General features: G+C 43.6%; 1 pseudogene across 1 annotated transcript; it reads left to right on the top strand.

Annotated features, from left to right (window-relative positions):
- Positions 1–1,152: 1,152 nt before the first annotated feature.
- Positions 1,153–24,651, top strand: LOC309700729 (ankyrin repeat and BTB/POZ domain-containing protein 2-like; annotated as a pseudogene). Its single transcript, XR_014280884.1, has 17 exons — positions 1,153–2,217; positions 12,703–12,831; positions 13,797–14,004; positions 14,093–14,245; positions 14,576–14,741; positions 15,725–15,814; positions 15,893–15,994; positions 16,122–16,218; positions 16,565–16,691; positions 16,782–17,034; positions 19,470–19,648; positions 20,403–20,508; positions 20,594–20,696; positions 22,217–22,289; positions 22,374–22,442; positions 23,125–23,238; positions 23,828–24,651. The product of XR_014280884.1 is annotated as an ankyrin repeat and BTB/POZ domain-containing protein 2-like (transcript).
- Positions 24,652–25,689: the final 1,038 nt, after the last annotated feature.

Raw genomic sequence — 25,689 nt, forward strand, 5'->3', positions numbered from 1 at the left:
TATTTTTGTGTGTGTCCTCTTAGACCTCAGAACAACATTTAATGCTACTGAACAAAATATTTAACTCAGACAGCAAAACTCTTCTATTGACTTATTCTGTGAAGGCAAATTACTCTGGGGCAAATCTTTGTACCTCGGTTATTGTTTGAAAGAAGGAGGGAAACAAGGCTCTGAAGTCTCACTGGCTGAGAGCTATGATGTGGGCTGGACTGGATAATTATTTTAAATTTTTAAAAAATCCTTAATGGCAGAGGCCCACAAAAGATATTAAAGACAATTCAATTTTATTTTATTTTATTTATACAGCACCAAATCACAACAACAGCTGCCTCAAGGTGCTTGACACCCTCTCTGCTTCTAAGATTAGGCTTCAACTTTCTGCTAGAGCATATCGTTAGGGCAGGATCAGGTCACATGAGCCATCCCTTAGGCATGCTGCAATAGGCCTAGGCTGCTGGGGTCTTCCCATGATGCACTGAGCTTTTCTTTTTCATTCCTCTTTTCACTCTCCGTGTGTTTTTAGACTTTAATCATTATTCATTCTTTTTAATCGACGGCTCTCTTCCGTGTTGTCTTTTTTCCTGCCTCTCACTCCCAACCAGTCGTGGCAGATGGCTGGTCTTCCCTGAGCCTGTGTTTTTGCAGTTAAAAGGGAATTTTTCTCTTACTGTTGCAAAGTGCTTGCTTATAGGGTGTTGTTTGATTGCACCATAAGTTACAATGGTGGTGTACCCCAGAGAGCCACATTCGTTGTATAGAAAGCTCGTGGTTAACAATGAATTTACCTGAATATGGTGAAATCTTGCATCATATCAGAGGCCTCAGGTTTCGTAGCTTTGAATAAGGTCTTTGCTTGTCTCAGAGGACAAATTTAATTACATTTTTGAAAATACAGTTCAGCTTCCGTGTTGTTCATGCTGGCTTTTAATAAAATATGTCTCATCTGGGCTTTTCCAACTTGGAAAGTAAAAACAGCTGAGGTGAAAAGGAGTTCTAGTCCAGCGTAGTTTTTAATGTGAACATCATACACCAGACTTTTTTTCCCAATGACTTTAACACACCCACAGATAATCACGCGTAGTTATAGCCGCAGGGAGGTGCTGACGAGCAGGGTGAAAAGGATGTTGTGGCAGTACTGTGAGTTCGAGTTTGATTGGTCGCTTGTGCGTAAAACACTCCGTCCCTCTTTAAACTGCGGTCAGGTTTGGTATAGCCTCTCCTACAGCTGTGTGTTTCTGGCAACTGGATGTAGGAGCCTCTCTTCTTTAAACTGGGGCTCAAAATTGGAATGGTAAACACTAGCTGGGTTCTTTATTGTGCGTAAAGAGCTCCACATCATGTCCAACAATGTGTTGATTAAAACCCTAGAGGGCCTGTGCCTGGACTCAGGTTATATGGCGGGGGAGAACTGCCCGTCACTCAGCCTGTCCTCGGGCAGGTCGGGGCACTCGCAGCCAAATTTGAACACACCTCACCGGGGTCCTTGCTGGCAGCACGCCGGCTCCCTGTACAGCAGAAACGGTAGCTGGGACACTGTGAGCACGCTGCCGGAGGACGTGATAGATATCCTAACGAAATGCCCCTTTCTGCCCGAGCTGGAGGAGTATCCCTGGATCGAACAGGAGCTGCTGGAAGTTGTGCGTAAAGTTGCCCGCACGCGTGCGTCATACACGAGGGAAGCGGTCCACCGGCTCTCTGTCCTGCTCCGGAGAGCTTTGGTGCGCATCTCCCGGGAGGCTCAGCGGCTGAGTGAGCTGCACAGGCGGTGCACACGGCTGGAAGTGCAGAGCGCAGTGAGGCTGGTGTTGAGTTGGGGTCTCGCAGAGAAGTGCATCTCATCTGCTGTGAAGGCGGTGTCCCTGTACTGCATGAACTCAGGCAACACCGCGCGTCAGCGCGGCAAGTCCTCGCGCTGCGGCCTCACGCTCTCCGCGGGCCGTTTCTTTAGGTGGATGGTGGAGACGCGGGTGTCGGTTCGTGTGCACGAGTACGCTGCAGTGTGCCTAACAGCCTGTGTCGAAACTTTGGCAGAGGAAGTGGCAGGACGTGGGCTGCAGGCGGCGAGGCTGACCGCTGAAGAGGAGGGAGGGCAGATCGACGGGGTCATCTGCGGTCCGGTGACCACCGAGCTGCTGGATGGAGCTGTGAGCAACGACGCAGAGCTGTGGGGGCTGCTGCAGGTCTACGAGCATCTCATATGTGGCAAAAATGCCAGTGGTGAGTTCAGTGACCTCATGACGAGATTTTGAAGCTTACTTTTAATAAAGTATAGATCTTTAAAAATTCTGATCTAAATAAAAAGACAAAAAAGGATCAAAATGCAAATGTTATTAATTTATCGCTTAAGTTTAAAGCAGGTATTATATGCACATGTACAGGCTGTTTTTCTCTCCCCTGTCAAGAACCTTAGATTAAAAAATGACAACTACAGAAAATCCAAAATAAGAAATAGCTTTACAACAACCAACTCATCCAAGTTACCTTCCAGCAGATCCACAAACGGTGCTTCAGAAAGTTCAAAAAAGGTTCTGACACCTTTTTTTCTGATACGGTGGATACAATGTGTTCTTTGTGCAACATTCCAATCTAATGTTCACTTTTATTATAATTATGTTCATCTGGTTACAAAACGATTTGTCCATTAGGACTTATTTGTTTTGGAGCTCTTACTTCACTGTCAGTCACAGTGAAGCAGTGTTCTTTTGACCTCTGCTGTTATAGGAGTCATATATATATACTGTATATATGTCATATATAGAGACAACAACACTATGTCCAGCTGTAGCATGCTAGTCTGAGGCTAGTCTGAGGCTCTGCTGAGATTTCTCTTTCCAAATTTTTGTCACATTTATCTTATAATATGTGATATTTCCTCTTCTTTCTCTGTTACACTTTCACATCACAGCTTGTGAGAAAGAGGAAGATGTCTGGATGAAAACCTGCCAGCTTTTGTTATTTCAATCAGTCTTTGAAAAAAAACTCTTCTTCAGTACAGTGCCAGGACTTGCATACATGCATACATGCATCTGTGACTGACGGTTGTGGGCTACATCTTCACAGGCTGACCTCACTACAGAGGGGAAAAACCTTGACTTCCTACTCGGTCCTCTGTTGAACTGGGTAGTGTTACAGATTAGACGAGTTGATGATGGCATTAAATTGCTGAGAACTCTCCAGAGTCCCGATAATAAGAACCAGAAGCTTAAGAAGTCTACAAACACCACAGAGAGAGCAATTAGAAAATCCTTCAGACAGGAAAGAGGCATTTTGGGTAGTAAGTAGGAAACACTGTCTGTTAGACTCACTGAGGTCAGCTTTGTTCTTCTTAAACATATTTTGCCTTTGAATAATCACAGCATGGACAATGAGCAACTGAGGAAGTGTTACAGAGCAAAGTTTGCATGAATCTTATGTCACAAAATTGACAAAAGATGCTTTCGGCCTTGAGTTTGAAGGGCAGATTAATTCCTTGGGCTCTTTATTGTATTCTTGAGCAGTCTTTGTGGCCTTGCTCCTGCTGTGAGAGGGTGCTGCTGATGGAGAGTGTTGTTGCCATCATTAGGTGTGCTTGATCGGCTGCAGCTTTTAAGTGGGAGGTACATGTTAAAGCAAGATCCACATGAATGCTAGGACTGAGGCTTGACAGCTTCATGTTTGAATTCGGGAGACAGATGGTTACGTTTTTACAGATTTGGATTAGAACTTTGTTTCTTTTGATAAAGCATATAGTTAGGGCTGGATCAGGTGACCCTGAATCCTCCCTTGGTTGTGCCAAGGCTGGTGAGGGCTTCCCATGATGCACTGTCTTTTTTTTCTCTTCACTTACCTTTTTTTCACCCACTGTGTGTTTATACACCACCCTGCGTTTCATCATTAGTTATCATTCATCTTGTCGTGAAATCGATCAATGTAGAGCAGTGTCGCAAACCACGGAGGCCCCAGAAAAGTGCAATCAAACGTTGAGTTTATTAACAGCCCGGAGAAAACATCAACATATGTCTTCTGACCAAAATACATGTTGTGGACACTTATAAAGCAGTGGGGTTACACCCCCCCCCCTCTTCCCCCCCCCCCCCCCCCCCCCCCCCCCCATGGCGTCAATGACAGATTAAAATAGGTTCCAGACATTAGTCACAGTTAATCGTACATCTTGTACATCTTTGATAGCTATAAGCAGACATAGAACTTCTCTTTTCTATAACACCTTCCATGCAAGGTAATAAACTTCAAGCCCTCAGGGTCTCTGAGGCTAATTATTGACTCTGGTCATCTGTTGCCAGAAAGTAAAATGCAACAGGTTTGCAACAAGAAGCTGGGAACATTTGGGCCTCTGCTCAGGCCTATTCCTAGATTATATGTGTTGTAAGCATGCATTGCAGTTATCCTTCTATGTTCTAGTTTCCCTCAGCATGTATCACCTGGACAGTCACGCCAGTGAAGCTTAAGACCCTTAATGAACCGAACATCAACTCAAAATAAGCTCAGATATGCAGTATGTATAAAATACTTAATGGAAGGGTCCTCAAATGCAATATCAATACTGTAAGAAATATTATTAAATGAAATAATGCTGTAAAGAATGTTATTAATGCAATTATAATGATGCAGATTATATGGCAGCAATAAAAAAATTATTTCTGTATCTCCACAATCTCTACTCTTCTCCCCTTATCCCAAGCGGATGGTCACCCTTACCTGAGCCTGGTTCTGTCAGGTTTTCTGTCAGGGAGTTTTTCTTTCCCACCGTCACCGGTCTTTACCTTCCATTAAGTGCCTCAAGGCAACTGTTGTTCTCTTCAGTTCAATGTATTTATATAGCACTCTTCACAGGATAAAAACCACAAAGTGCTTCACAGTAATATAAAAACAGATATACATAAAAAAAAACAGCACAATCAAACTTACAGCAGAAATCTAATTAAAAGCTAGTCTAAATAAATGAGTCTTAAGCTGCTTTTTAAAAGAATAAATACAATTAAAGCAACGCAATGATGGAGTTAGAGCATTCCTCAACCTGGGGGCCACCGCTCTAAAAGATCTATCACCTCTGGTCTTAAAACGAGTTCGTGGGACTACCAACAGCCTTTGATTAGATGATCTCAGGCTGCGAGAGGGAGTGTGGGGTTGATGTTGAGAAATGTGGGCAGAGGCATCACAATTCAAAGCTTTAAAAATCAGTACCAAGATTTTAAAATGAATTCTGAAATGTACTGGAATCCAGTGTAATGAGCGTAACACTGGTGTAATGTGCTCCGTTTTTCGTGTTTTTAGTTAAAAGCCTTGCAGCAGCATTCTGGACTAACTGGAGACGGTCAAGATTCCTTTTGCTCAAACAAAGATACAGACTGTTACAATAATCTGAGCGAGATGAAATAAAAGCATGAATAACCATTTCTAACTCAGATTTAGACAAAGTTTGCAGTTTGGAGATGTTTCTTAGCTGAAAAGGCAGTTCCTAATGAACTGTCGAGAGTGTTGTTTTGGGGACATGGCAGAATTTTAAAAAAAAGGTACCTGAGGCTCGGGTGAACAGATGAGCCAAGAGAACCAAGATGCTGTTTGATTAGAGATATCTGGTTGTTGGGGGCAATAATTAATGTTTCTGACTTCTCAGAGTTCAACTGTAAGTAGTTGTCACCAAGCCACTGCTCAAGGGAAGCTAAACATTTAATTAAAGAGGACAGTTTATGGACTTCCATCGGCTTAAAAGAGCAGTAGAGTTGAATGTCATCAGCATAGAAGTGATAAGACCCCTCAGGGAACTGCCTGATTATAAGTTCTAGAGGTAACATGTACAGGAGAAAAAGAATCGGTCCCAGAACTGAACCCTGTGGTACCCCACATGTCAGATCCTTAGAATGTGACATAAACTGATTTGCAAAAACACTAAAAGATCTGTTGGAGAGGTGTGACTGAAACCACTCCAGAGCCAGACCGGATACAGCGACTATGTCCCGGAGCCTGTTAATCAGGATGGTATGGTCAACGGTGTCAAAGGCAGATGTTAAGTCCAACAAAACCATGACTGAGGATGCTCCGGAGTCAGCTGACATCATAATGTCACTAGAGACTTTAATTTTGCGGTTTCTGTTGAGTGACTTTTATGGAAACCCGACTGAAATTTGTCATAAATTTCATGTTTTTCTAAAAAAAAGTGGTAAGTTGATCTGCAACTAGTTTTTCCAGAATTTTTGACAATAATGAAAGCTTAGAGATAAGCCTATAATTCTTAAGCTGTGTTGGATCCAAACCGCTCTTTTTAATATTGGCTCAACAACAGCATGCTTACAGAACCTAGTGACCACACCTGGTGAAACAGAGTTGTGATTTGGGACTATATAAATGACACTGAATTGAATCGTTTCCCTTATATGTTCAAACTGCCTGCAACACGCTGGGATACTACAGGTCCCAACCCTCAAATGAGGACGAACAGGGAAAGTAAATGAATGAGTGCTGTTAGCCTCTGACCCATACACACACACACACACACGCGCGCACGCACGCACGCACGCACGCACACACACACACACACACACACACACACACACACACACACACACACAGCCACAGTGTTCTTCCTGATCTGGCAAGAAAAGCAGTGAAACCTGAGCAAATATTTCCACTTTGTTTGCAGACAGCTTGCTGATAGCATCTACAGACACAGCTCATAATAAATACAACAGAAAGCAGATTTAGGCTAACACTGCAACACACATGGTTGTCAGATCAGCTCAGAGCGAACTCCTTACATGAGGCTTTTTTTTGTCTTCCTTTGTGACATCTGTAGTTTTCATCTGCTTCTGTGTAGGTTAAAAAAATCAGTGAACTATTTTTACTCCTGAGCATCCTTCAGTAACTCTCCTCTTTCCTCCAAATATATTTGAATAACTCTGACGTCCTTCAACACGATGCACTGATGAGGCTGATTTCTGGGTCATGAGCAGGATGACAGAGAACAGAAAAAGAGGCGCAGATGAATTACTCTGCAGCAAATACAGTGGTTACAGTTGTTCTGCTGCAAACTGGTAATGGCTCAGAGAGCAGACGCACCCGGTCATGATGGTGTTTGCCGTGTCACCAACAAAGATGGCTTACCTGAAGAACGCTTTGGTTATGTGAAAGCTGACTTAGATTTATTTACTGTGTCAGCTCTACAGGCAGGATCTCAACAACCAAATATTACTGTAATCAGTACTATTAGTGATGTCACAATCCTTTGTGCAAGGTCGTGGGAGCTATCTTTGGGCAGATATTTTGAAGCATTATCCAACAACAACAACAAACTTTATTTATATAGCACATTTAAAAACCAGTGGTGTACCAGCTCACTCCTGGTGGCCGATTGGTGGGGCCTGGCGCCTGTGGCCCGGCTGGGCCCCTTCCGGGGGGGTGGGATGCTCGCAGGCCTCTGGCCTCTGGGCCTGAAGCTCGGTCCTCTCTGGCACAGCTGGCTGCCGGCAGAACCCACGGGCACGCCACTGCAACCCCCTCTGGCCTCTGCTCCGTAGCTGCTGGGTGACCTCTCGTTTGGGGCTCTCCTCAGCTCTTCCCAGGAGGGTGGCACGGTTCCCCCCCTTTTGGTGGTCCTCCTCGGGTCCTTGTACTCTGGGGCCTGGATCTCCTCCATACCTGCTTCATACCCTGGTGGACGGGGCTGTGGCTCCCCCACACTCCCTAGCAGATCGTTACATGGAGAAACCTTTGGAATACAAGCATGCTGATCCACACAGGTGTACACACGGGTATGCACACAGGTGTACACCTGTGTGTACACCTGTGTGTACACACGGGTATTCACAGACGCGGACTACACCTTTCTTGGCTGCTGCCTCAAAGCACATTGTGCGCTGTCTATCTTGCGTGCTGCACAATATCGTTTATTATTTAGTATCTACTGTTATCTACTGCTAGCTAGTTTATTGTGATGGTGCTGTTTTTTTATTATGTTGCTCTTTGTTGTTTGCTTTCTCTTCTGTTTTCTTTTCTCCATACAGGTGATCCAGGTGTTTTGTTTGCTTTTCTTTCTTTCTTCCCCCCCTTCTCACCGTCTCTTCCCCCCTTTGGTTTTCTTTCTCTCCCTCTCTTTCTTTCATTCTTTCTCCCTGTCCTATCCCCCAGTCATGTCTGTCCCGTTTGTAGCAACCGAAAATAAAATAAATTCATAATTATAATAAAGGTCAATCAAATGGACCAATATGGCAAGGCCATGATGATCCACTTGGTAAAATAAATCCGCTTGGCATCTTTCTTGGCCTTAAGACAACAATTCTGACGGCTAAAGATCCAAACGGGACACAAAAAAACAAAAAAAACAAAAAAACAGTGGTGTACCAAAGTGCTTAACATGCAAGAGAATAGGATGAAGTAACAGGGAAGGATGAGGGCTATGGCAAGGTACCAAAACAGCTAGCAAGTTGAATGGCATTAAAACACAAAAGCAAAAGAAATTGCATATGAAAGCATAAAAGAAAACTAAGTGTAAAGGATAAAACAGTCAAAAAAAAAGTTTACTAATGAACACTTGAAATGTTTGGTAAACTTGGTGTGTGTGTGTGTGTGTGTGTGTGTGTGTGTGTGTGTGTGTGTGTGTGTGTGTGTGTGTGTGTGTGTGTGTGTGTGTCAGCTATGACTGAGGAGGACGTGGATGCAGCCAGCTGGAGACAGTATCTGATGCTGGGTCAGATTACATGGAGTAATCCAACACTCATTGGCTACCAAATGTCACTTAATGTCATCTCCATCTGGCCTTTATGTGAAACTATAAAACAGAAGGAAAATGTGGTTTAATGTTTAATGGCTTGGCTACTTTGGGTTGTATTAGCAGGAGGATACAATCTGTGAGCTCCACCACAGAGGAAGGCTCCAGCAGGAGCATTTTATGGACAACTGCACCAAAGTAAATGGTTAACCAGAGGTCGAGCACATTGGACGGCTCTGTCCTGACCAGCTTTAATCAAACTGTAAACTTCTTTGTGACAGGAGGACGTTTGGATGTTGGAGCTCTGCTCTGCTGTTAACAGCATCTCATGGCTGCTGATTCCTGGCTCTGTGCGCTCATTGCCCCAAGCCAACACAGAATCGCTCCAGACATGCGGCCTGCAGGTTTTAACCAGATTATACGACGAAAACAACATCTTCTGCCTGTGTGTTTGACATTTCTCTGAGCGGAGGCTTTATTTAATCCCACCCAAGTAGGAGCACAGGATTCTCTGTTTCTGTGCCATTTGGCACTTCATGTTTCTTCATGTTTGCTCCATTAGTGTTGTCATGTTGGCTCCATGTGAAACAGAGATCGTATCATAAAAGCCCTGATACGGATTGTTTCTACCATAAGTTGACTTTAAACAGTCTGTTCAGGTTCCTTGATGTTATGAACACTGAGCTAACCCCTGCTCTGACTGACCTTCTGACCTCCGCTTAAAACACTGAGATTGTTTAGGATCATACTGTATTGTACTGTACTGTATTATCATACTGTATACTACACAAACAAGTGACTTACTGGTGCTTTTGGGTGAACTGTGTGAATTCAAAAATCCCTTTTTCATGGTTATAATATTTCTGTAGCTGCAGGCTCTTGTCTACATTGTTGGGTTAAGCATCCATCTCTCTAATATTCTGACCAACAGGTCAAGGTAAAAAAAGGCAGTGCTATAGTGGAGACACTGACACCATGGATACCACAGCTAGTTATTAACTTTTATTTAAACTGGGGTACAGGTTTTGGCTAATTAAATTGAGAAAAGTCAGAAGAAATGAAACGCCGTGTCCTTAGTAGAATGAAAGCCAAATAAGTGAGGGATGCATCTTACATCCAAAGCATGCCTAATGGTCTGGTTACAATTTGTCAGTCGCAAAAAGCATGCTCTGCCTTTATCATCTATTTTAACGAACCAAAGTATGAACAGGGAGATATACTTAAGAAGGCCTTTATGCAATAAATTATTTAAAATGATTAATAAGATCATTTTCTTAAACTTGACCCTGATGACCATTAGAAAGAATTCGAGACTACTGACTCAGTTTTTAGATGCAGAGGCTCGACTGCATCCACAGTTTTGCTGGTTGAAGATGTGATCACCAGGTAACCTTTTGTTCCCAGCTAGTTGACATCCTATTTTTACTCTAGTGTGATGTAGTCCCAAAATATTAGAACAGCAACAGGTTATAAATGACTTTAACAGAAGTTCAAAAAAGCCTTAATTTATTTGATTAGCAACAATCTGTGATTCCCCGTTTTCTCAAATCAGAACAACAGTTGCCTCAATGTGCTTTATGTTGTAAGGTAAAGATCACACAATAATACAACAGACAAAACCCTGAAAATCATGTGACCCCGTATGAGCAAGCACTTTGGCGCAGGTGGGAAGGAAAAACTCCCTTTTAACAGGAAGAAACCTCCTGCAGAACCAGGCTAAGGGAGGGGCGGGGCCATCTGCTGCGATTGGTTGGAGTGAGAGAAGGAAGACAGGATAAAGACCCTCTGTTAAAGAGAGCCAGAGATTAATAATAACTCATGACTAAATGGGGAGTGGTGAATAAACACAGTGAGAAGGTGACAGAGGTCTGCCTACATGATTCCAGTTGGATGTTGTTGAGTTTCTATTGCTTTGATGCCATGAGCATTACTCTTACTCTTGTTACTAGTCTTTACTCTAAATTATTTTTGTAGCAATAATAAAACCTTCTGCATGTAAATGTTCCATGTTGTCACTATCTGACCCGTTTTCACAGCACTGCAGAGGTTTTCTTTCTTTTTAATGTATTTCCTTCTCTCCTGGTTTAGTCTGGATCGGGACTGAGATTGTAACCGTAAACCCTTACACACAAACACTCACTGAAACACGCACACAACCTTTGACTCTCTGGTTCTGTTGTCTCAACCAAACACTTGCAGTATTATACCATGCAGCAGAAAAGAGCTGTTGTTTTCGGGGCCGGGGACTGAGCCTCTCTCTCCATTTGGGACACACACACATACACTCAGTCTTTCTCACAGTGTGTGCTTGCAGGCTCGAGGGTTGTTGAGCACTGTTTTCACTGAGCCGCAGGTACACACAAGGAGACCGTCAAAGGAAATGACTTAATCACTCATGATTCTGGATGTAAGCAGGGCAGTGTTGGGAACAGGAGCTCAGGCGTGTCTTTAGGGGGGGTCGGTCCTACACGGGTCGGTATTAGAGAACAGTGATTTGTGCTTTGTCCACTGCAGACTGGTCCCCTGTTGTGCACCAGTGAATAGATGCCTGTTCACCCTGTCTCCTGTCTGTAAACATAGCAGGGTAATGAGCATCGATTATCACCTACACAAGTCCGTTTTTTAACCAAAGATTTCTTTATTTCTGGCCAGGCCTGGTTTTAGAAAGCAGAGATGTTTTTTCAGTAGAGAGGAATGAATCAGCTCAGGCTGATAAACAGTCTGATTAACATTGGTATATCCCAGAGGTGTTGGATGAGGTTTGGGCCACACCGTACGGTGAATATTGTTTCTAATACACTGAGCTGTATACTGCCTCAAGTGTCCTGTAGGTTTTAGATTTCACCCTGGGTGAAAATACCTGAATCAAATGATGAGTTCATTACCAGGCCTCTGGAGAACTTCAACACATGTTGAGGAGGTCATTTAGCCATTTGAATCAGCTGTGTTGGATCAAGGCCACATCTAAACCCTGCAGGACACCGGCCCTCGACACCTGTGGTTTATGGTCATGTCAAGGCTAAAGATCTGACCATAGAGAGAACCAGTGGAATTACATGATTCACAGTGAGCAAGGACTTGGCAACGGTGGGGAGAAAAAGACCCCCAAAACCTCTTTTTGCAAAACCAGGTTCAGGGAGGGGCCGCCATCTGCAGGGAAGGCATCAAAGAGGATGAAGATCTGTCTGTCTTCTGACTGTGAAATCTGCTGGATCTTAAGTTTTAAAAACACTGGAGTATAGTAAGGATGCAGAAAATGCTAGCTTACTCTAGCTAGCTCTTACAATTATTGTACAATCTACTCTACAATATAGAGGTGACTGTTGTTGTGATTTGGCACTATATACATAAAACTGAATTGAATTGAACTTGAAAACTAAGTACCTGTAAACGCTCCAGTGGTTACAACCACTTCACCATCCCCATCTGTCCTGGCTGGTCAGTCATGTTCAAGTCTCCATACATGATCACTGTGAATGCCTCACTAAAGCTGGATTTGTATTCTGTTGGGCTTTAGGTTTTGCAGATTGTCATCAGTGATGTGGCTTCCATTGTGCGTAAGATTACGAGTCAGCAAATCCCCGATTCAAAAGCACACAATGGTCAGGGATCTACGAGTGTGTGTGTGTGTGTGTGTGTGTGTGTGTTGGCGTATATCTGTATGGGCTTTTCTAAAGTGGCTGCTTGGCTTTGAGAGTGAGTGCATCGCATCGTACTAGCAGATGGCCTGAAGTGGTGGTGCATCATGTCAATAACATGAGAGAGCTTTTGTGCTGCAGTGCATTCAGAACTGTTGTATCCATGATGTTCTGTGTGTTTGTGAGATACTTTTGTAATGCTACGTTGCAGTGATGAGTTTAAAACTGGCAAAGAGTTTCTGAAGACAGAACCTTCTCCAACCACGTACATAGGCCAAAGTGATGCAACAAACCAACTCCCACCTTTATGCAGGAAACTTGGCTAAAAACTTACAGCTTCATAAATGTTCTTTGTTTTTGTAGGTGAGCTGTCACTCCCAGCCCACATCAGCCCATACACAGAGAGCAGGGAAGATGCCTACATCCAGCTGGAGCTGCGGATGTTGGAGCAGGCGCTCCTTGCCACCTGCGTTGGCAGCATTGGAGAGCTGAGTACGTGTGTGTTGTGTCAGTCAGCACAGTAGGCTCCTGTGTTTTGTGTGTGTTTATTTAAACTGTGACCGACGTCGGACTCCTGGGACACAGTGTTTCCACTTGGTTCCATAACCTGTGGCTTGTGTCCAAATAACAAGAGCACTTTCAGACCCTGCAGGCCACCGCACCTCATTATCTGGCACATAACCTAGGTAGCTACCACAACTAAAACAAGCTAGCTGCAGTAGGCTAACGTTAGCTTTTAAAAAGAACTTATTTCCAGATGTTTCTTTAGGTTGGAGTCTTTTGACGCTGAGAGCAGCTTGGCTGCATGGTCAATAAGAAATGCATTCCTGCCTGTGCACTGCTGGCTCTGTTGTGCTGGCGCCGGGTCCATTGTGTAACTGACGCCACCAACATTAACAGGACGCTTACATTAGAGCCTCTTATTGCGTGTTTTGTTTGGGCTTCCTGCAATGCGTGGAATTACCACAATTAGAGAGGGGATGGGCTAACATATGAAACAGGAAATGACCGCCATGTAATGCATTTAACAAAGTAACTGTATTCTAATTATCACTTATTTAAGTGGTAACTGTAACAGAATACAGTTACTCATATTTTGTGTTTTTAAATACATTATGCTGGTACATGTACTCTGTTACTCCAGAACTCTGACTATTACAGACCCACTGTGATTCACTATGTCAACAAAACTGGAAGGTTCATAACTCAAAAACACTGGATCAGCAGGTAAATGGCAGATCAGAGGGAAAAATAATGCAAATTAAATTGTAACTGTATGAGCTTTATGGCAAATAATCTCAGCCTCATTATTGCTGTTGTTTTTCTTTTTTTTTACATTATTTCTTTGTCCATAAAATAGACATAACTACAAATATATTAAGTTTATAAACTTTCTGAAATTTCTGAAATATGACAGCCTGTGGTGGTGGGAAATGATGGTTCCCGTCTTTTTGCAGGTGATCTGGTGTGTCGAGCAATGCACCACATGCAGCGTCTAAGAAGCTCGAGTGCCTCCATCAGCCACTCTTCTTCAGCCAATCAAATGCCAGTATCCTGGGCTCCAGATGCCCTCCGCACACTCTACTACTTCCTGTCCAGCCCACAGATGGAATCACTGGAGAATCCCAACCTTGACCCTCCAACCATGACACTGAGCAGAGAGAGGTTTGTGTGTGTGTGTGTGTGTGTGTGTGTGTGTGTGTGTGTGTGTGTGTGGCCATCTCTATACTGTCTTATGTTAAACTTTTTTCAGGCCATTCTTGCTCCTCCCTCCTCTCATGGAGTGGATCCGTGTTGCCGTGGTGCACGCTGAACATCGCCGTAGCCTATTGGTTGATAGTGATGATGTCAGACAGGCGGCCAGACAGCTTTTGCCAGGACTGGACTGTGAGCCCAGGCAGCTGAGGTAGGACACCAAAGAATAAAACCACTGATCGTGTATACTGTCAAAGCTGGAGTTGACTGATTACCAACCTGTCTGGCATTATTCAACCTTCTCAACTAGACTGTATTGAAAGGATGCCTTAGATCCTCCAGGTACAGAAAGACTGCCTAGTGACCACAAAAAAGAAAAGGAAATCGAGCCTCCAATCAGGAACCCTGAATATCAAAACAAGCTGTATGGATATCAGTATGAGCAGCATCTAGTCCTCTAATAGGTGGATGTTCTCTAAAAATGCCGTGCAGATAGGAGTTAAATTGATATGACCTGTTTTTTTACTGTGTTACTCTGCAGGCCAGAGTGCTGTTTCCAGTTGTTTAAATGTCTGGATGCAGAAGCTGCTTCGGCTAAATTCCAGTTGGATTTAGGATTCAGGATGCTCTCGTGTGGCCGAGCAGACCTGCTCCACCACGCCGCCCGGCTTCTAGGAGCTGAAGGTGTCAACACTATAGACGATCAGGTGAGTGCAGCTGTGTTTCAGTGACTGGAACAGATACTAGGTTGATGTTTATACGTTTAAAATGTAATTCAGAAAACTGCTTAAAAATTTACTGAGAAGACTCCAATCAGAGTAAGGTCAGAAGAGCTCTGCTGGATAAATGTGATACCTTTGTCAGTATACAGATAGATTCATAGGAGACAGAGTCTAATATCAGCAGCTGTGGGACAGCTATGAATAATTTGTTTTCTAATGGTTACAATTTTATTTGCGAAGAAATTCATCAAGTCATTGCTAGTTAAGGTTAAAGGAATAATTGGTTCAACAAAGCTGTGACTCTTTGTCAGTCTGACTGCACTGACATGATGATGTCTAAAGCTTTATTTTATAGATTTATAGAGTTTGAAGTGTGTCTGATTTGTTGGCTTCTTCTTCAGAGTAGTCACATTATCATATGCTAGATAACAGTAACCGTAATAATAGGATCATGGACCTCTGTCGTAGCAGAGTTTAGGTAGCTGCTCTGCATTGTCTCGGCACATGGATGGAAGAAGATAACAGTGGCGGTATCACTTCCTTAAAGTTAGTTCCAGCCCTTTGAGAAAGACATCTACTGTAATGACATGTATTGTCCAGTGCTCATTATTGCAAAATTAAAATGATTATGTGTTTTTATATGTGATCTGCTCATTTTAGCTGACTACGAGCCAAACGATGCATTAGTCCGTTTGTTTTGTCTTGCATTGATTTACGATCTACAAATGTAAAAATGTAGATTCTTCTTTTGTGCACAAATAATGAGATACAACTGTATCTATTTTCACGATGCAAAATCATTAACATTTTAAAAATCTTAAATACATCTTACATATCATGTGTACATAGTTGCACTGGTGGATGTCATTCTGTTCCTCTGTCTCCTGATGTGTTTTCCATTGTATTACTTTGTATCTAAATTATGTACATAAATAAAAAGAAACAAAACCTACTATGTGTTCTTGCAGGGAATGAGCCCTCTAATGTACGCCTCAGCAGCAGGAGATGAGGCACTAGTGCAGATGCTCATTGAAGCCGGAGCTCACCTGGACATGCAGGTAAAGAGTGATGGTGGTGTAGGTAAAACCTCATTGCATAACAACAGGTTGTGAAGTATGTGTGTGCTTTATGTTCAGGTCCCTGGCAGCTCTGCCAGACATCCGTCTGTTTACCCAGGCAGTCGGCACTGGGTGGCCTTAACATTTGCTGTGCTTCACAGTCACCTGTCCGTGGCTCAGGTGAGTCCTTCAAACAGACTTCATCAGCAGAAAAACATTTCACTGGACTACTGAAATTAGCATTTTAATTGCTGCAGTGGTCTGACTGAATGAGTCTCTCACAGTATCGTGTTTCTCATGCTGGCAGCTGCTTTTGGAGGCCGGTGCAGATGTGGAGGGTGGAGCCTTGCTGGACAGTCAGGAGAGCTCAGCTGAGACACCACTACAGCTAGCTGCTGCAGCAGGTATCATTCTGCTTGAACATTTTAGCGTATGTAATCTGAAGTTAACTGACAAAACTGTAGCTTTACCAAAGTGGACCTTTTTGATCAGAAACACATTGTTAATAAGAATAAATTACAATGGTGTAAATAAAAAGTGGTTACAATATAACATCTATTTTGAGGTTTTCCGTGGTTGACTGTTTGGTGAAAACTATTTGTATGAATAGATGTTTTAGCAGAATAATGACTTGTATACTGACAGCGCTGCCAGTTTAGGCTCTATGAGGGGCCATGTGACCACGAGTCACACATGTCACATGTCACATGTTTCGAATGGATCCACCAATAGAACATCCGATCTTCTCAGGTTACTACGACATGGTTAGCCTGCTGCTCGCTCACGGAGCAGACCCTCTGATCAAAGTGCATCATGGGAATTCACCGCTGTATGAAGACATGAACTGCTTTAGCTATGCAGCAGCACATGGGCACAGGTGAGACTTAAAGTTCCACATTTTCCAGTTCCTGTTTTACCTTGCTCTTTCACACATATATAGCAACACATTTGCCCTTTCCACCTGCAGAAACATCCTCAGGAGGCTTCTGCAGCAGCCACAGCACAGGAAGGAGGACATCCTCTCTGGGAAGAGATCCTGGCTGAAGGAGTGGAGGATGAGGAGGAAGAGGAACTAAAATTTTCAACACAGCCTCTAGCTCCTGACTCCCCAAGCATTATTCCGAGTTTGTGTAAGAACAGGATGAAGGCCCTGCAGCAGGCAGCCTACTACAGCGCGGAGCACGGCTACCTGGACGTCACCATGGAGCTCAGAGACATGGGTAAGCACGTGATGTCAAACTGAGGAACTCTGAACTGGGGTAATCGACTTTTAATTAAGAAGTAAATACATATGCACTGCAGGCTCCTTGGTATAATTTTGAAATGTGCGTAATTAATTGTAAACTTGTGACAGATAAAAACAAAATTTCATGCTGAAGAAATCAGAGGAGAGCAAAATGTGAGATTTACAGTCCTTTATTACAAAGCTCAGGATGAAAATATCCATGAATATCAGACAGCTTCATCATGAGCTTCATAATGAGCCCAGTTACACCTTATTTGTTACTTTAATTGGCTCGAATGAAATCAAATTGATTGAAAAATTAGTTCATTAAAAAACACACGTCCAGTGAAGTGAACACATTGAAACTATTAGCCTAGTGTGCAGCCCTAGCACAGTACCAAGAAACAGGCACAGAGGTGTATTTATGAAGCTCATTGCTGGGACATGAAAATCTACCTCAAGTGTTCACTGCTTGATAGAGTTATTATAATCTGACAGGAGGGTGTGTCGACATATAGAACAATCTGGAAAACAAAGAAAACATGTTTCAACAGCGAGCGTTTAAAACTGTGATCTAGTATTTTTATATATTAACAAAAATATAAACGCAACACCTTTGTTGCCTGCTCCCATTCCCCATGGGATGGACGTAGAGACCTAAAATTCATTCCAGATACACAATATAACCATCCCTCCCAAACAGTGGTCACAAATCAGTCCAAATGTGTGGTAGTGGGCACATCTGCCATATTGAGATAATCCATCCCACCTCACAGGTGTGCCACATCAGGATGCTGATCTTACATCATGAGTAGTGCACAGGTGTACCTCAGACTGCCCACAACAAAAGGCCACCCTGGAATGTGCAGTTTTTTGGGCTATTGGGGGTCTGGGGACCCAGAACCGGTCAGATCTGGTGTGACCACCATTTGCCTCATGCAGTGCAACACATCATCGCATGGAGTCTATCAGATTGTCAATTGTGGCCTGTGGAATGTTGGTCCACTCCACTTCAATGGCTGTGCGAGGTTGTTGGATATTCGTGGGAACTGGTACACGCTGTCGTATACGCCGGTCAAGCACATCCCGAACATGCTCAATGGGCGACATGTCCGGTGAGTATGCTGGCCATGTAAGAACTGGGACATTCTCAGCTGCCATCTGCCCTGAACAATGTGAACCATGATTCATCCGTGAAGCGCACACCTCTCCAACGTGCCAGACGCCATCGAATGTGAGCATTTGCCCACACAAGTCTGTTACGGCGACGAGCTGGAGTCAGGTCAAGACCCCGATGAGGACGACGGGCATGCAGTTGAGCGTCCCTGAGACGGTTTCTGACAGTTTGTGCAGAAATTGTTTGGTTGTGCAAACCAATTGTTCCAGCAGCTGTCTGGGTGGCTGGTCTCAGACGATCTTGGAGGTGAACCTGCTGGATGTGGAGGTCCTGGGCTGGTGTGGTTACACGAGGTCTGCGGTTGTGAGGCCGGTTGGATGTGCTGCCATATTCTCTGAAACGCCTGTGGAGACGGCTTATGGTTGAGAAATGAACATTCAATGCACGGGCGACAGATCTGGTTGACATTCCTGCTGTCAGCATGCCAGTTGCACGCTCCCTCATTGCTTGTGGCATCTGTGGCATTTTGCTGTGAGACAAAACTGCACATTCCAGGGTGGCCTTTTGTTGTGGGCAGTCTGAGGTACACCTGTGCACTACTCATGATGTCAGATCAGCATCCTGATGTGGCACACCTGTGAGGTGGGATGGATTATCTCAATATGGCAGATGTGCCCACTACCACACATTTGGACTGATTTGTGACCACTGTTTGGGAGGGATGGTTATATTGTGTATCTGGAATGAATTTTAGGTCTCTACGTCCATCCCATGGGGAATGGGAGCAGTAACAAAGGTGTTGCGTTTATATTTTTGTTGAGTGTATATAAAAATACTAGATCACTGAGAGACGTAAAAGAAGTTGAGGATGTGACAGCTAGTGCTGTCAGCGTTAAACGCGTTAGCACGGTTAGCTCGTTAACGCGTTTAATGCTGACAGCACAAATTTCAATATAAATTTGAACCCTTTTTTTGTTGTCCATGAGGTGTGCACGTTCTCTTTGTATTTGTGTGCTTCAACAAATGAAAGTGAAATAAACTGAATGAACTAACAAAAGCATTCAAAATCCAAACTTTGTATGATGCCAGGAAACTTGGTGGTTTTCCATATATTGCATTGAAAGCGTCTTTATAAAAGGAACATTTGCAATCACCTGCCTGCAGCTTCCTATTTCCTTTGGCTTTGATGAGCAGCAATCCAGAGAGCGGCGGGAAAAAACACAGAGTAGTTTAACAGCTTGTTGCTTCTGGCTCCAACTGCACAAAGACCTCAAACACGTTCCCTGGTTCCTCCCTCTCGCTGATCTCTCCAGGTGTCCCCTGGAGGCTGCACATCTGGTTAGAGTCTCTGCTCAGAGCCCAACAGCTGTGTAGGGACGATGTCATCATTTCCCTCCTCACAGAGTTCACCTCTATCAGGACGGAGGACTACAGCCCCGGGCTTCTCTCCACGGGCATCCCGCTCATGTTCAGCATGTTGGAGACCACCAAGGTACAACTCAGCACCTCTGCATCTCTGATTATGTGGATTTTCCTGTCTTTCCATAATTTCATGGAAATGCGGATAAAGGGTTTGAGGCAGAGCAGCTAAACAAAAGAAACAGAAATGATGATTCCTGACCTGTCTTGAAAAATAGCGATGGTACATTTTTATTGTTAAACAGATTTTAGAGAGTGGTGTCACACTCTGTGCCCAGTACAACAAACATCTACTAGCTCTACAAGGTGGCGGATGTTCAGTTGGTTTTTTGCTCCCATGCATGAAAGACAAACTGTGTGTCACAATGATACTGCTGCAGAACGTGACGAAGCGTAGTTCCCGACCACTCCCACACTTTTGAAAAGGTACACAGAGCCAACCATTTGGGGACATTTATACCTGCACTGGGGACTATTCTGAAATTCAAACCTGTTCAAACTATGACACCATATTATAAAAATATTTTCTCATTTATTTACATACTTGTTTGTTCTTTGGTAATTTCTCAGTAAAGTTCATCACAGCACTCAGCAGTGGCATTAGTGTGAGCCACGTTCACACATCCATCAGTGTCATTCTCACATGCTGATGGATGCTTCGGGGAAAATTTCCCGCAGATGCTTCACCACTGGAGGAGTCAGAGTTTGGATCATCAGTCTTCTTATATAATACAGCATATATAAAGGACTGTGTGTGTGGATGTGTGCTGCTGAATGTGCAGAGGTCAGTGCTACGATGATCTCCTGTTCTGTTTTATTCTATGTAGGACTACGTGGTAACAAAGCGTCTGGCGACTGTCTTTTCTCTCTGCTACGGCTCGTCTCCCATTCCTCCGGTCCCACCTTTGGACGTCACTCTGTCCACACAGCTGGGTAACACTCCCCTCCTGCCAGTGTCAATGTTTAACATGTTACATTTGACCAACTTATGAAGGATTACATGGTTGTCTCTGCTCAGATATTCATTTTCTGAACAACAAAGAGATGTCAGATGTGACATTCATGGTGGACGGGCGCCCATTCTTTGCACACCGAGTGCTGCTGATGTCTGCGTCAGACAGGTATCATCTCTCTTCTCTGACTGACATTAGCTGCCTGTTATTATTAACCTATAAGAGGCTGCAGACATGTTCTAGTCAATGCAAACAAAATTAATGTGTAAGGGCATGTAGCAAAAGGACTATACAATGCAAGAATATAGGCTCGTGCACGCAATGCTTGGAGAAATTGCATAACATGTAAATTGTAAGTAGTTAAATTTCCAATAATGAGGTCAGGGTACATGTGTAAATAAGAAGTCTGGGTGAGCTAACGGCTCAAGCTTTTGACTCCTCTAAACGCTACATTTCACAGTTTTTCTACTCTTGGATCTGTATGATGTCACTGAGAGCAGATATTATTAATATGATTAACTCTACAGCTCTAATTCAGACAGAGAAGGACATGAGGGACTGCACATGGCTCTAGTGTAAAGTTATTTTGAGCTCTTATTTAAGCAAAGCTCGTCTAGAAGAGTTATGATAAGTGAAATCCCCCAACAGACTCTCCAAACATGCTGCTGACTCAAAAACACTTAAGCACACTATAAAGTGCTGACAGTGTGAAATTAACCTAAGATGTGAAGCAGCTTTGTATGATTCATAACAGAGGAACCTGTCCACTACACTAAATATTCTGATGTACGTATGTATTGGAGTAGGTGTGTTCAGATCCAGTAAAGTGGGATTTGGCAGGTTGGACCAGTGTGAGGGAAGAAAATAATTTAGAAATAAGACAAATACGCCTGAGCAGTTTTTTTGTCTTTGCATACAGGCTGTGATCAGCTGACCTGTTTGTGGTTGCTGCTTGCCGCCCTTGATTCTAACACTGCACTGCCGTAAGCTTCACCACAGTACTGCTCGCTAAGCAGTTTAACCTGCACCAAACTGTATTTTCATGAAACCTTTGAGTAATACAAAATGATTATACCTTAATTGTTTCTTCTCACAATATGTGAGATCAATTTCAAAATATCAACATTGTGAAATGGATCCAATATTATTATTTTTTAAATAGCACGTGTAACTTCACTGAGTGACCCGACACGGCTCCGTGGGTGTGTTTTTGCCTTTTTCTTTTATTTTGATACAATCCGTTTTTATTATTCGTGGCACTTTCCGGCGCACGCTGCTCCAGCAGCTCCTCTCTCTCCGGCCCCGGCTGCTACTGAAATAGGGAAGACCTACACAGCACACCCTGAACCTGCTGCTCCACTCCTCCCCTGCAGCCGAGCCACCAACCACACCCGGACACATCATGATTTAGAACCAAACTTTAAATGTTCATTTTATCAAATGGCGCTGAGCACTGCTTACCTAGAAATGAACCTTTCATCCACTAATAGGAGGCATTCCTCAGTGAGCTTCCGTGTGCTATGATAACCAATGAGAGAAAGTATCCATTTTAATGTGATTATTGATCATTAATTCTTTCAAAACAGCTCTTACACTTTATTTAGAAAGTTTATGTGAACAAGTGGCCTCGAATGTCACCGCCTTTTTAAAGAATGAAATGTGTCCTGATGTGCGTTCTGTCCTGGCAGGTTTCGCCAGCTGCTCGCAGATTCCCCCGATAACATCGTCCACATCAATCACATGACCTACGGCACCTTCCAGGTGAGGAACTAGCTTACCCCTTGTGCTTCGGTGCAGATGTGACTGAGACCTTTAGGTGGATGAAGGCTGTTTGTTTCCCTGCAGATGATGATGAAGTCTCTGTACTGTGGAGGAACTGAGGGGCTGTCTGTGTCTCCCTCTGAAGCCTTGAAGGTAAACGTCCCACAGACTGTGAGTCAATGCCTGCTCCAGTCTGGGCCTTTTTTAGGATTTCCAGCTTGTTGTGGATTGTACTGGTTTGTGTTTCATTAGATGAATCTCTTTAAGCCACTGACTGTGAGGTAGGTTTAAACTATTTATGACTTACTTCTGTCACCGGGGCAAATATTTTAGACGGCATCTGTTATTTTCTGTTGTTTCTGCTGGCAAATCAGTCAAACATTTCTTTTTGGTAACGTGCTTTTTTGGACAGGAGCAGCGATCGTGGCTCAAGAGTTGGGCGTTCGCCTTGTAATTGGAAGGTTGCCGGTTTGAGCCCTGGCTCCGACAGTCTCAGTCGTTGTGTCCTTGGGCAAGACACTTCACCTGTTGCCTTCTGGTGGTGGTCAGAGGCCCCGGTGGTGTCAGTGTGCCCCAGGGTGGCTGTAGCTACAATGTTGCTGCCATCACCAATGTGAATGGGTGGATGACTGGATGTGTAAAGTGCTTTGGGGTCCTTAGGGACTAGTTAAGCGCTATACAAATACAGGCCATTTTTACCATCAGGTTATTACTATGGCAGAAGTACACATCCACAAATGATTTTAATGTGTATTCACCACTCGTGTGTGCATATCCAGCTTTGTAAATAGTGTAAAGTACACTGATGGTTTACTCTTTGGTATCTGTCTCATAGCTGTTGCCAGTGGCCACTTTCTACCAGCTCCGAGGTCTGCAAAGACGCTGTGAAATGTCACTGTCGCAAAGCCTTACTCTGGACAATACTGTCAGCATATACAAGGCTGCTAAGGTAAAAACACACAAGCTGACATGTAAGACAGTTAGATATCTGGGACACAGCTTTTATTCAAACCATAGACTGCATATGAAAGCACTGTCATGAAAAGTAGCAGTAGTAGTAGCCACGGCAAATCTAAATATCCCAAAAAAGATGAAATTGAAGGGGAGACTGATCAAACATAACTCAGGTAAAGTTTTGGATTGTTGCCTTTTGATGGGCAGTTACAGAACCTGATGATAGGACTCGTATAAACTCCACCACAAACTGTTTCTCTCACTTTATTACTTTAGATTACAGAGAAAATAAAGAATAGGCAGAATTTGTGATTTCTCATATTACATTTGATTGATTGGACCATGTTCTATTTAGACCTTCATGCTTCAGGCTGTGAAACTAAAAACTCGAGCCTTATTTTCTTTTAGGTGTAAAAATTATTGTATTTTTTAATGGTGACTCGAATTTCAAGATCATAATAGAAGGAACAACTGTTTGCATAAATGTTGCTGCGAAAAAAATCTCCAAGGAAAAATTTCTTATATCAACATCATATATAAAATGGATTATCGCAGAGACACTGACTCAGCTTCTGCACTTGCAGCACCATGGAGGAGCTGAACTCTGCAGGTTTTGTGAAGGATTCTTCCTGCAGAACATGGATCAGCTCCTGGACAGGGAGGACTTCCACAGCCTGCTGCTAGGAGGTTTCAGTCAAGAGCTGCTATACCCAGGCCTGGGCACCCGATCTGGACTCGACCAAGATCAGGATCTACTGGTCCTCCTAAGGGACTTGGAGAATGTACTTATCCAGAGACTTTATATCCTCCACTCTGCATGTCGAGAGTAGAAATGGTGGAAATGTTGACTGTGTTCGACTTGCTGTCAGATTCAGTCCTGTTTTTGTGGTAATCTGAAAAACTGTTGCTAGCAGATTTTATTAGCTAGCTCAGCGGTCCCCAACCCCCAGGCCACAGATCGGTACCGGTTCGTGAGTCGTTTGGTACCGGGCCGCGAGAGTTGAGGCTCGGGTGTGAAATTTATGTTTTTCAGGGTTTTTAGTGTTATTTTTTTTAATCGTTTTTATCGTTAACTCTGTTTCCCTGGGTCTTTTCCCGTGTGTTATGAATAAATCTTCTTTTTTTTGGTACCAGTACTGGTTATATTTTGTTGTATTTATCCGCGACACCTTAAAGGCCGGTCCGTGAAAATGTTGAAAATGTTGTTGGACATAAACTTGTCTGTGGCGCAAAAAAGGTTAGGGACCGCTGAGCTAGCTAACTGACAGACATAAACGGAGAAGCTGGAACACTATTTTAAAAGTACTCCATGAAACTGCTAAATGGTTTGGTGACATTTAAATAAAGATTTATGGTCTGGGGAAATATAAGGAAACTCAGTTTGAAACCATCATAGATGATAGCACTGCTGTCTCAGGATTGACTGGTTAATTGTTTGGTCCATATATTGTTAACAGGACGGACTGTCTGGGAATATTAAGGTGTTACCGTTGATAAGGTGAAAGGTGCTACATCAATAGGCTTTAAGAACAGATTCATTTTTTGAAAGTGGGAGAAAAAGACTGCCTGTAAAGAATACCACCAATGAGCCTGAGTGACTGCGAGCTTCATTTATGGCTACATTTACAGAATATCTTATTAGTGTAGCGAATCCAAGATGGTGCCAGTGTGTACGCCAGGCCGTCTTCATCTCCCCAAGCTCTGAGTACTGCTTGCCGTTTTGCTTTATGTATGCTTCCCGGCTGTTTTTGCACTAATTGCCTATGATCGTCAAACTCTTTTGAATCTTCGACCATTGAACCATCAAACGCCAGACGTACGCTGGGAACCAGGGACTTTCCCCCCGCTTTCGACGGATATTCTTCCCCTCGTACGCCACCTGTCTTTTGCCTCCTACAGAAAAAACGACCTAGGAGACAGGGTAAACGGAGCGGTATCCGTGAACGCATCAAGGCCTACCTAAAGTCACACGAAGTGATTAACCACTATGTTATCTTGGATATTTTACGTTCCTCCCCATCCTTCCAGGACTGGTCTACCTTTAGGCTGATTCGCCATGTCGGCCAGCATGCTCACTCGGTCTACCTGCTTGGTGTTGGATGCAGACCTCCAGAGGTGGCGTGAAGCACAGCAATCTACGCCTGTTGAGGCGCACTCATAGAAGTGATAATGTGACTACGATCCGGATGGCACTGCTCAACACCAGCTTATTAAAGAACAAGTCCTTAATCCTAAATGACTTTTTTCTCTAATCAAGGTGAGATTTCTTGTTCCTGACGGAGACTTGGGTACGCCCCTGTGAGTCCTTTTCCTTTTTGGAACTTCTTCCCCCAAACTGTGCCTTTCTGAGCTGTCCCAGGACCTCGGGTAGAGGTGGAGGGCTAGCCTTGGTCTTTAAAAACAAATTTCGAGTACGGCAATTGCCTCCTGCCATGTACTCCAAGGC

Source organism: Aulonocara stuartgranti (assembly GCF_965226115.1).
Source record: "Aulonocara stuartgranti genome assembly, chromosome: 1".
NCBI lineage: Eukaryota > Metazoa > Chordata > Actinopteri > Cichliformes > Cichlidae > Aulonocara > Aulonocara stuartgranti.